Source organism: Musca autumnalis, unplaced genomic scaffold (assembly GCF_047663935.1).
Source record: "Musca autumnalis isolate F117 unplaced genomic scaffold, ASM4766393v1 scaffold_1, whole genome shotgun sequence".
Lineage (NCBI taxonomy): Eukaryota > Metazoa > Arthropoda > Insecta > Diptera > Muscidae > Musca > Musca autumnalis.
The window spans coordinates 148,523,432-148,533,314 of NW_027411644.1; the positions used below are offsets into that span (position 1 = coordinate 148,523,432).

General features: G+C 33.6%; 1 long non-coding RNA gene across 1 annotated transcript in view; it reads left to right on the forward strand.

Moving 5' to 3' along the window:
* The window catches only part of LOC141390881 (uncharacterized), a 161,325-nt gene extending 152,476 nt beyond the window's left edge, over positions 1-8,849 (forward strand). Inside the window, exons 2-3 of the long non-coding RNA XR_012409510.1 lie at positions 8,511-8,628; positions 8,703-8,849. This is a non-coding gene — a long non-coding RNA (uncharacterized lncRNA). The remainder of the gene's footprint in view (positions 1-8,510; positions 8,629-8,702) is intronic.
* The last annotated feature ends 1,034 nt before the right edge of the window (positions 8,850-9,883 follow it).

Genomic DNA, 9,883 nt, shown 5'->3' on the forward strand with positions numbered 1-9,883 from the left:
TTCCACTCGGGATATCCGAAAATGTTTCTCAATACTGGAAATGCCTGTTTTAAAACTCTTTTATAAGTTGTCGTGCGCATTTAGGGTGAAAGAAATTAACGCCCAAGTCCTGCATAATTATTAAGGACTCTCCTCATTAAGTAAACAATTGCATAACTATATAACTATTATTTTCGCGTCTATTGAATGGAAAACCATTTTCTAAATTGTTTCTGTAGCGATGAATGTGTTTTTATTGTGCTGGAACGCATTACTAATTATGAGGGACTTGGGCGTCAATTCAGTTCACCCTAAATGCGCACGACAACTTATAAAGGAGTTCTAAAACAGGCATTTTCAGTATTGAGAAACATTTTCGGATATCCCGAGTGGAAATTTCATCATGATTTTATAAACTTTTGTACACTTCGAGTCATCAAAACTTAAAGATTTGAATAGAAATGCGGATATCCTGGAGGGGCCACCATATTCTACAGTGGTAAATATTCTCTAAACTGTATGGGAATGACTTATGCGTAAAATATACGACTCTAGGAGACTGTACGCTTCCAATAATAAACTTGTTGACAGAAAAAGACAAGCTTTGTTAGGCATTACACCTGATTATTTAAAGAATCCTTGCCAAAGCAGGATATACGGGTGTATCCTTAATCAGGAGGGGATATACTTTTACTGAATAGTACTGAAAGTATTTCGTTTTCAATATAGAGTGAATATGCATCGATACTCTAATACAATCTTTCTGTATTCGCAAGTTTTAAAGGGGGGTTCTATTCAAATGAGCCAAATTTTTCACATTTTTTTTTTGAATTTATTTTGTTTTTTTTGTATAATTCTTATACAAATTGAATTTGAATGCAAATGAATGACTAAATTTACTCCAAACACATGCAGCGAAATATAATAAAAGTTAAAAACTTCATATCTTGTATAATTCGGAAAAAATGGAGGTTGAATAAAATTTCGCAGGGGGTTCTATTCAAGTGAGCGGCAGTGTATATAGCGTGTTTGGTGCGGCAAATACGTGAAATCGGCCGAAAATATATCAAGAAAAATTTCTAAAATTGTCTTTTCAATTTCTAAAAAATTAAAAAAAATTGATACTACATCAATGATTTTTGTTACATAGATTAAGAAAAAATCGTCATTCCAAATCTATTTTTGTAACTAACTTTGATCGTTGCGCACAAATAGGCGTTCTAATTTTAATAATTAGAGAAAATTCTAAAAAAATCGCGGCTTAATATAATAAGCTGCTATATCCTATTACTGTTTACAACATTGTTACCCTTTGCGATGATGGAAAAATACTTACGAAAAGTCTCAACGGCTTTGCGAAAAATCGAATTCAAAAATTAAAAAAAAAAAAAACATTTTTCAGTATTCAAAATGTCTGCTTCCGTTTGAGGTATATACAGTGGATATATTAAAAAATCATACATTAGAAACCTCATCTCTAAAGTGTAAACTTTTTCTTTGAGCATTAAGTTCTACATTGGTTGTAAATGCTTTTTTCCTATTTTTTAAATTAATACGACCACAGCTTCCGCTCAAATTATTATTTTAAGAATCGGGTTAAAACAGTTTTTTTTACCGAAATGCGTTCAAAATTTATGGTATGGTACAACTGTTCGCAAGTTACATTACCACGTACCTCAGCTTCAACATAAGTTAATTTTGTACAAAAAGGTCGATATGAGAGCTATATCCAAATCTGAACCTATTTTCACCAAAAGCAATTGCGTTCTTTCTATGTCTAAAAAAATTATATTTCCCACTTTTTTGCTGAATCGGACAATAATCGACTCAGTAAGTGATTCTATGTATATCCCCAAAAGGAACTATGGGTCTACCTCGTTTCCTTTTGCATGTTACATACAAATGCACAAAGACAAAGTGTTGTGTAGGGTATAAAAACAACAAGTAAAAATGGCGTGGTGGCTGGGCCGAACTTTTTATATCCACCACCACGAACCGTATTGAAGTAAATAGGAACAATTAGTTTCCTTTTCATTAAATATATGTACTAAGCTCGTCCTCTTTTTCCTTGCAGAAGAAAAATATCTTAACTGATGATACTCCCTTTAATAGAGCTCATATGGGGCGTCATCGTTGTTCTTTCCAAAACATGGAGTTGGATCAAGCGAAGTCTTTTTAATCAAAGCTCAAAAATGTGGCTAAAAAAGTTAATTTGCCCGGAAGCTATGACTGCGTAAATGAATAAAAATAGGTAAAAACACGTTGAAGCAAACGAGTTTTTTACGTTGTTATTCGATTGGCGGTTAAACCGTTTGAATTACGGATATCTGTGCAAAGTAAAAGTAGAAGAATACAAAATGAAGATTACACTTCACTTTTCAAAATTTCCACTGCATCCACCTTTTGTGGATGCTGACATTTTGAAGCCAGATTTTAGGTGTTTTTTGTATTTTTGATCTAACTGCAACGCGCATTCGGATATTTCGAAAAACATATAGTAGTATCAAAGTACTCGCGATTACGCATAATTTGATGTGTATATTGACTATGTAGTCCAGAGAGCATCACAGTAATCTACTGCCAAAGGCCAAAATTTAGTGCGATATTTTTTCGAAAACCCCTATTTTTTGGGTACAGTATTTACAATATCCTTTTGATTGTGCTGGGACCCCAAGATATTTTAGTTTTTTGACGGTCCGGATCATATAAATCATAGATCGTGAAAATCCATCCATTAGAGCGGCGAAAACAGCAACTGCAAAAACCGAAAAATGTGTGTAAAATGTTTTTGAAAATATCGCGGATTTAATCGCGTTTTCTGTGGATCGTTTCCCTTTCAATGAAGAAACTGACACATCACTAGCCTTTTTGCGAAAACAGCGGCTTACAAACTTTAGCGGCATGGGAACTGTATTCGATTTATCCCACAAATAGTGTGTGATGCTACATCCACGGTTCCTGATGGATTTTATCGAAATAGGTTTAGATCGATGTATTTTTTCATGGATGATAGTGAAATCGGATGAGCATAAAAAGTGTATGCAGTTTGTGCAAATTATAAGCGTTATACAGTGTGTTGCACACTAAACTGCAAACGATGCTACATCTTAGCGGCCAAAGTAAACCCGGGCAAATGCGTACAAATAAAAAGAGAATAGTTCGCTGTATTGGTAAACCGCATGCGCATCTAGTGATTTTGAGGATTTCGCGATTTACACGCATTTCAAAATGAACATTACCCGATACAGTTTTATTTGAAGATAATACCCCATTTAGAGGAACCCAACATTTATTTGAAGGATATCCATATCTTCCGCTAGATGTTAGCGTGTATTCGAGAAGTGATTAGAATAAAAAATGTGATTTTTTGCGTGAAATTTAACTCAAATAGAAGAATAGCTCTGACAAATTTTTTCTACATTTTCTTCAACTAACTCACAAAATAAATTTTAATAAAGACTTTCTCTTATAAAAATTTTATAAATTTCCTCAATATATATATTTTTTTATACCCTCCACCATAGTATGGAGGGTATATTAAGTTTGTTTTTCCGTTTGTAACGCATTGAAATACTCATTTGCGACTCTATAAAGTATATATATTCTTGATCAAGGTAAAATTCTGAGTCGATCTGTGCACATCCGTCCATCCGTCCGTCTGTGGTAATCACTCTAGCATCCACAAAAATGGATATAGAACGCTGAAATTTTGGGAAAATGCGTCTTTTGTTTGCAAGTTTTGCTTGGTCAAGTTCGATGATGAGCTATATCGGTCCACGTTTTGGTAAAGCCCCCATATAACGGTACCCCCGAATTTACGGTATTTTTACGTTTTTAGCTACATTTTCAGACCGATTTAGCAATAATTTGACATTTAGGGTTCATAAGTGTCAATAAACTTATATAACAAAACTAGTGGACATAGGTCCATGTTTTGGAATAGCCCCCATATAACGTTACCGCCCGATTTCAGGTATTTTGACGTTTTTAGCTACATTTTCAGACCGATTTAGCTATAATTTGACATTTAGGGCTCTTAAGTGTCAATAAACTTATATAACAAAACTAGTGGACATAGGTCCATGTTTTGGAATAGCCCCCATATAACGTTACCGCCAGATTTCAGGTATTTTGACGTTTTAAGTCACATTTCTAGACCGAATTAGCTATAATTTGATATTTAGGGTTCTAAGTGACCAAAAAACTTATATTCGAAAAAATTATGAACATAGGTACAAGTTCGATGATGGGCTATATCGGTCCACGTTTTGGTATAGCCCACATATAACGGTACCCCCCGATTTACGGTATTTTGACGTTTTTAGCTACATTTTCAGACTGATGTAGCTATAATTTGACATTTATGGTTCTTAAATGTCAATAAACTTATATAACAAAACTTGTGGACATAGGTCCACGTTTTGGTATAGCCCCCATATAACGGTGACCGATTTAGCTATAATTTGACATTTAGGGTTCTTAAATGTCAATAAACTTATATAACAAAAGTTGTGGACATAGGTCCAGGTTTTGGTATAGCCCCCATAAAACGGTACCCCCGATTTACGGCATTTTGACGTTTTAGCTACATTTTCAGACCGATTTAGCTATAAATTGACATTTAGGGTTCTTAAATGTCAATAAACTTATATAACTAGTGGACATAGGTCCATGTTTTGGAGTAGCCCCCATCCCATAATTTGATATTTAGGGTTCTTAGTGACCAAAAAACTTATATTCGAAAAAAATTATGAACATAGGTCCATGTTTACAAGTTTTTATCGAATTATCTGTAATTTGAACATTTGACATTTGAAATTCTTAGTGGTCACCACACCTCTCCACCAAAAATTGTCAAGGAAGGTCGATGTATTGATAAAGCCCCCATATAAAAGTACCTCCCGATTTTCAGTAATTTGATAATTTTAGCTACAATATTAAACCGAACTAGCAGTAATTTGACATTTGAAGTTCTTAGTGGTCACAACACCTCTCCATCAAAAATTGTCAACATAGGTCCATGTTCGGATATAGCTCCCATATAACGGTACATCCCAATTTTCAGTAATTTGGCAATTTTAGCTAACTGTAATTTGACATTTGAAGGTTGTAATGGTCACCACACATCAGCATCAACAATTTTCAACATAGCCTCAATATTTTACTTAAAATTTTTAACCGAACGTATGTCCATGTTTTGGTATAGCCCCAAAACAAACATTTTCCGTACCTTAGCTTTATTTTTGGACGAACTTTCCGTAATTTGAAATTTAAAAGCCAACAAAAATTCTGCAACAGAAATTGTTCATTTATGCTCATATTTTCGTATAGCCCACATACCTCCGAACTAGCTGTATTTTGAGGATTCTAGCTAAAATTTTTAACCGAAGCTATTTGACATTAAAGGCTCCCATCAAAAACTGTCAAAATAGGTCCATGTTTTATTATAACCCCTATATAACGGTACCTCCCAATTTCTAGCCCACCAAAAATTGTCAACATATGTACATAGTTAGATATAGGCACCATAAAAAAGGGCCTCCCGAATGAAGCATTTTATGTACATTATCTGACATTTTAACGTACCCACTTAAAGTTGGGGACAAGAATGAAGCAAGTATAAATTTTGACAAACCCGCGTACTAAACCTCGATTTTCTTTAAAAATTTTTACAAAACTGGAATCCTTTAAACGCGATTATAATATTTGCGAAAACGCAAACGCGAAATTACAGAGGTACGTGAGTAATATGGGTCTTTTACGCAAAATAGAATGTGTAGGCAGGTTCTTGAAGAATCTTTTTGAAATAGGTGTATGTTGACGTATTTTTGATGGGCGCTACTGAAACCGGATGCGCAGCAAAATCGTATGCATATTGCGCGACTTTTACCCACTTTAATATTTTAAGAATAAGTTTTTTCTCTTTTGTTGTTGCTATAATATGCAATTTATAAAGCCAATGTTTATAATTTTGGTTTCAACGCGTAGAGTCTAGATTCTGTACATATTTTTAATTTATTTATTTATTTTTTCAAATGGAATTGTAAAGGAAATTTGGTTTTTACCATATTCACTTTGAAACAAATGTGCCTCATAGAAATAATGATTTTAGACTCCACATATGTTTTGACGAAATTTGTTTCAGACAAGCTGAGATTACTTAGCACCGTCCGTCTGTATCTCTGTTTGTGTGGTGGCCTGGAGCGCATGATAACTCTCGAACGGAGCAACCGATTTGGTCCAAGTCATACCAGTACCTCCCCATAAAATATCAAACATTTTTCGCTTAAATGGTGCGTATGAGTAATCGAATCGGTCTAAACTTTGCACATCGCAATCTTTCTTTCAGACATAGATCGAAACTAATATAGATTATATCAGATCCTTCAAATATCTTAAAATTACTTCTAACAGTACACCAAGGTACCTCCATCATACAAGTTCAACATAACTGGATTTTAAAGACTGTTCGAGGATCCCTTGGACATTTTGCAGTCTTGTTTACAGCGATATCCTATTTTTCGTGGACTACGGTGGCCAACTAAAATAGCTTATGGACACGGTAACTATCGAAAGGGTTGACGCTCAAAATAAGATTCATTTCGAAAATGGACTACGTCGGGGAACATATTTTGGTTGTGTTTGGAGGGCACATATCTGTCGGAAAAGACCACTTTCTTAATTCTTTACTTAGTTTCCAGAAATTAAAATTCACGATTTTTTAGTTCGTTTCCATCCGTTTACAAGTATACAAGTGGCAAGGATTGAATCCTTGTTGATTAATTTGCTTATTATTAGCGATTAATTATGCGGGGTTCAATAAGGACCCATTGTTATATATCAAAACTATGTAACATTTGATGCAGTAAATTTAACATAGGAAATATTACAATCCTATTTCCAATAAGTTCCAAGAACCGAGTCCAGCAAAGTGCTTAATGTCGTCGAGTCCAAAAATTTCTACTCGTACAATTAAGAAAAAGGTATAACGCTTCTTTTGTAACATTATATTAAAAGTAGAGAATAAAGCCGGAACAACAATCACTAAATTTTTCCGACTAATAGCATTTTGTTAGGATTTAGATAAGTATTTGCCGATTGGTATCTGAGCTCGTCCATGCTTTGGCAAAGCCCAACATGAGTTTTGTAGTCTCAAACAGTACAGCAAGAAGGATACGGGGTCTATGAGTCGTAGTCTGTATCGCCCGATTTTAAATTTCTGAAGTTGTTAATTGGCTGCCACAGACTCCATCGCTTCTGGTAACTCGATATAGAATTCCTATCTGCACTCGCGGAATCTTTCTGGTGTTATTTAATTCATAGAAGTCGCGTTATATTCGGGTCGAACTGCGAATAGAGTTATATAGGGATTGGATTAAAACGTGGATATATATTATGCGCTTTCTGCATGGAGATTCTCCAACTAAAAGGAAACCCAAAATCTGTTTTACAGCTGATATTCTTAAAAATTAGACTAAGATCTTCGAAATACTGAAAACCTTGCTATAGCAAAAACAATGAGAATTCCTTGTAGTTGTAAAATTCTGCGATATACCATAACGTGGACCTATATGATGTAAATACTAAAAACGGGGCGTATATTGTACGCTGCCCGATATTGTATATTTTCAATTCTAAATACTCGTATGCTAACCTGTAAATATTTAAAATTGTATCCTAAACATTGTGAACTCTGTCTATTGAATTTAAATACTTTGTTCGAATATTTCATATAAAATCTACTACAACATCGTTTAAGATTTAAAATAATTTTATTGGCTCATTTTAGAGTACAGGTGGAATAGAATATGTTGCAAAAAATTTCGAGTCGATCGGACAAAATTTACTGAGATATGAGCGTAGGAAGGGAAATATTTATTGTGTTTTATTAAAAACATGTTTTCCTTGAAGTGACACTTTTGAAAACGTTGTCCACTGTAGCTCGAAAAAAGATGATCCGATCTTTATATATAGTTTTGTGGGGCTATTATACACATACATCTTGTGCTTAATCGAGATACTTAAAAAACTGTTGACGGAGTCCAAAAACTATCAATTTGTTTCGTAAAAATCGAATTTTTGATTTAAACAGTTCACAACTTTTTTAAATGGATATTTTTTAATTCCCTTTCGCTGAAGGACAAGATTATTATGTTCGTAATGATCCCACAAAAATATATGTTGATCGCTTTATTCCTATTCGAACTACAGTGGGCACCGAAAATTGCTTTAGTAAAAACAGTATTTTGTGGGCGGAAATGTGACAGAAAACAATGCAAGATTTTTCAAAAAAAAAAAAAAAAAAAAATCCGTAGGTAGCTCAAGGTATGACCTTTCACATGAAAAAAAAAACAAATACGTTTGGTAGACTTCTTGTAAAAAATAGTGAAAAATGGCTTTTTGAGACTCAATAAGTTGATGTGTGCATTGTTATGATATTCTCAAATGTGACTTCAAATTAATTTGTGTAATTAATATATGTAGTTGTGGCTATATACTTAAACTAACAATTTTTTTATATTCTTTCCTAGTTGCCGCCTTAACAAAAACTCAAAAACCTAATAATGTGATTGCAGTTCTCGCGACTCACACGTCTCCGTCGACTTAGAATTTTGAAACTTCCAACTCACCTATTATGACTTATTAAAGGTGCGTAGTGTATAAAATGATCTTTATCTTTAAAATATTGGCATATTACATTTTATTCACAATTTATTTTTCAGATCCGGAAATACCTTATATTAAGCAAATATTCATGGATATTGCATGTATGTGAAGAAAGTTATTAAATGTTTCCTGCAATTATAATATTTCAAAGTTCTTTCCTTTGTTGTAACAATAAATCTTTGAGCTCTACAATAAATTCATTGGACACGTTACATAATTGCAACCAAGGAATAACCTGAAAGACAAAATAAAAGGTACCTGGAAAATATGAAACTAAATCAACTGTTAGTGCCAAGGAAAGATTTACTGCGATTTGGCAAACACTCCCCCAAATGTATAAGACAATTTTGTACTACATATGTACTTGCTTTTTTTTGAAGTGAAATCTGGATGTAAAGTCAACAATTCATGTAGTACCCTACATTTGTAGTATTTCCACATGTGTACATTTATTCATGACCAAGAACCAGGGCTTCTGTTCTACATTTATCAAAATTTGTCAAATCAATTTAATTTATTTAAATGATCATAGTTTTAAAAAAAAACTCTTAGGGCCATTATTATATGTGTTCTTTTACTATCTAATGGATTTGAAAACGCAAAATAAACCAATTTAGAGGCATTAAAAATATTATTTTTACATTGAAAGTTATTGCCAAGAAGCTCCTCCTTGAAATTCAATGATCACTTTTAACTATATGTTAACTGGAAAGCCATAAATCTGTTCGGTAAATCCAAACTATAACAATAGAAGACATAATAATGGGGGTTAATCTCTATTTTGACTACAAAATGCATATCGGAACCATTCTTGGGTCAATTGATTGGAATCATGTTTGCATGCTCCAAATATACTTGGGGAAAATCTTTTAGAAGATTTTCAGGTCATTTTAAGGAAGACTCACTGGTCTTCTCTTGTATTTTTTTTTTATTAGAAGTCATTTATGTCTGCTGTAAAAGAACCTGTTGGACTTCTATGAAAGACCTTGTAGTACTTTAAGGGAAATCATACGAAAGACTACCACGGTGCCCCTTAACCAAATTTTAATGGGAGGAGCATACACCTGAGAAGATTTCGTGGATTCTGAAACTGCAATAGCCGGAGGGCTTTTTAAATAACTCGCGGTCAAACTTCACACTTATAGGGGTTTTTTAAATTTTCACGATTTTGCTTGAAAACCGCAAGTCCTATGGAAATGGGAGTACAGAAAATGTTGTAGCAGTGAAAATTTTCTAC